A 2,845-nucleotide genomic window follows, 5' to 3' on the forward strand; every position below is an offset into this window, starting at 1 on the left:
GGGGGGGGGGCGCTTCGATGTGGCCCTCGGCGTTGTTGTTGTTGCCGGAGCGCAGACTCCCCTGAGGAGCGCAGAGTGAATTTTAGACGTGCGCGTCCCTGCTCTGTATTTTCGCTCTCGGCCTTGCGCCCTGCCCCGCCCCGACCGTGTGTCACAATCGTCTCATTTCGGAGCGCGCGGCTTCAAATTGATAATGGTGAGGGCGCCGCTGCGCTGCTTGGCTGCGAATTTCGGTCGGCGGCAGCGGCGGGATCTGCGCCTCGGCTATAAATTACAGGCTGGTCCGTAATGCTCGCGCGCCGGTCTTGCTCTGCGCCTAGACATAAATTGCTATTGCAGGGCGTCTCTCGATCTGCGCGTCGTGCCCGGCCGGCGTGTGTCAGGCCGAGGCGGCGCGGGGGCCCACTGCCTGTCCCGGGAAATACACGAGTATTGCCGCGCAGAATTTTATTTTTGGGTCGCGTTTTGATCATTTCACACGGTAAAAACGAGTCCTGTGATTCCTAGGAGAGTTTGAACCCCAGTGGATGCTCTCTGGAAACAAGCAATTACTCCCAGGGGATCTACTGGAAAACCCAGGGAATCCCCTGGGAAAATTGCACATTTCCAGGGCAACCCCTGGAACTCTTCCAACTCCCCTGGTAAATGAAGCAAACTCCTGGGAATCCCAGGGCTCGTTTATACCGTGTTTTACCTTAGGGTATCCGCAAGTGCAATACGATTTTTAGTGAACTCGACAGGTCTGAATCACGTGCACAACGTTTCAGAGAGTTTTCAGTATGTCTTACTTCACTCTAGGAGTGGACGCGAATATTTCCCCGAGACGCCATCTCCAGCCCGCTCGCTCCAGCTCCGCGCGGGCGTGTAACGGTGCTGCGCGAGGCTGCGGTACCCCCTTTGGAGTACCCCGCTCGAGTACCAGGTCGGGATGCATGGGGACTCGGTCGTGCGCCCGGATGTGGCGTTGGTTGGTGTGCTGCTACGTGGTGTGGTGCGGCGCGTCGTCGGGGGTTTGCCAAGTCACGGTTTTGACATCGCCGTCGTGAGGGGCGGAGAGCGCTCTGCCAGTCGTCTCTTCCAACCTGTTAAAGGCATTGGAATAGCTTTGGGACGCCGCTGCTGCTGGGTTGCTTACTTGCAGCTTTTCTTGTTGCTACCAAGTTGGAGCTGCTCAAGTTATTTATTATTTATTTTTTTAGTTTCTGCTTTTGAAAAAATTGTTATTGACATGATGCAACCGCGCGCAACTTGATGTACCATTACAGACAATATTTTCAAACCAAAATTATTGTTTTTCGTTTTAATATGAGTTTGCTTTCACGAATGTACGTTGGCCGCGTCGTCTTCCTCTCGATGTTGTTCCGGACGTCGCGTCCTAGATGACTTCCGTTGCTCAGCAGTGCGCGATGCGATGGCGCGGGATTTGCGAGGCAATTTCGAGATGCACTTCTCTCTCGCTCTTCCCCTCTTTCCGCGCCCTCTCTCTCTTTCGCTCGCTCCTTCCTGTGGCTGCTCGCGTACCTCTGCCGGCGCGGCGGCGGCGGCGGCCGGGTACCTCCCGAGTCGTGCCGAAGAGAGTACCCGCGCTGGAGAAAGAGGTCACTGTCCTCGTTCACTGCCCCCGTACTGAGCCGTGCGGAACCGAGCCCTGGCGAGCCGAGTCATGGTGGAGGGGCGGGGCGGGACGCGAGGCCCTTAGAGAGGTCCTGGAAGGTCCTTACCTTATGCACCTGCACGCTCCGTCGGTGTCCTACCGAATGCGTGACGACGTCCTGGGAAGCCCTTTTTGTTGTGCCGCCTTCGAGCAGCAGTGTGGTTGTATGGGTAATCGACCTCTTGCCTCAGATATTATATTACGCTGAGTTTTCTTACCTATTTTGACCCTTTTCAACTTCTATTTCAACGACGTGATTTCATCGTGATTGTCGGTGATTTTCCACGTCCTATTTGGGGAATCAAAAGTATACTTTCCGATTAGTTTTATTTTCATTTCATTTCGTACTGACTTTCCTACGGCCCTCTGCCGCCAGATGCTTGACCCACATGGATATGTGTGGCGTTTCTGTTCTGACCTCTCCTCGTCCACACGCTCTCTCTCTCTCTCTCTCTCTCTCTCTCTCTCTCTCTCTCTCTCTCTCACACACACAGCGGTAGAATCGCGCACAGCATGGCCAAGGCTGGCCAAGTTGGCATTCGGTATATGGATGGCACAAGGCGGGTATTGTTCCTAATAACCAAGTCGACGTGCAGCCGCGAGGGGGGGGGGGGGCAGGAAGGAAGCGAATTTGCGCCTCAAACACACAACACCACCCTATCTATCGTGGTGCGTCGGCCGTGGCGCCTCCTGCTGCAAAACGCCGACCCCCGCGCGGCCCTACAAGGGGCAGTGTGGCCGTGGCCTAGGAATGGGGTGGGGGCCGATGGTGATCCTCTATATCGATATCTTCGCCGGTGTCGTCGGTTGGGTCGAGAGAATCCCAATTAAGGCCGTCGTCGCACGAACAAACGCGCTGCTGGTGTGCTGCTGCTGCTGCTGTTGCCGCCGCCGCCGCTTTGGCCGATGCGATTTCAATAATTGAGTCTGGGAAATCGTGGTGGCACCAACTTGGCTATTTCCAATCCATTGTGAGGCGGGGCGGGCCCGGCTGGGCTTGTGCAGCCGAGCGTAGAGGGAAGCTGCTGCTGCTCCCGAGGCGAAGGATCTAGTCACTTTAGTCACAGAAAAATTTTCGTGGGACCGGCTCGTGCTGCGTGGATAGGGAGTAAGTCACACAAGTCTCCCCACACGGACGATCCGATACTTAAGTGACTTGTGTAGTGACTAGAGTGATCAGTTTTGCGGCCG

Source organism: Frankliniella occidentalis, unplaced genomic scaffold, assembly GCF_000697945.3.
Source record: "Frankliniella occidentalis isolate FOCC.00 unplaced genomic scaffold, Focc_3.1 Scaffold30, whole genome shotgun sequence".
NCBI lineage: Eukaryota > Metazoa > Arthropoda > Insecta > Thysanoptera > Thripidae > Frankliniella > Frankliniella occidentalis.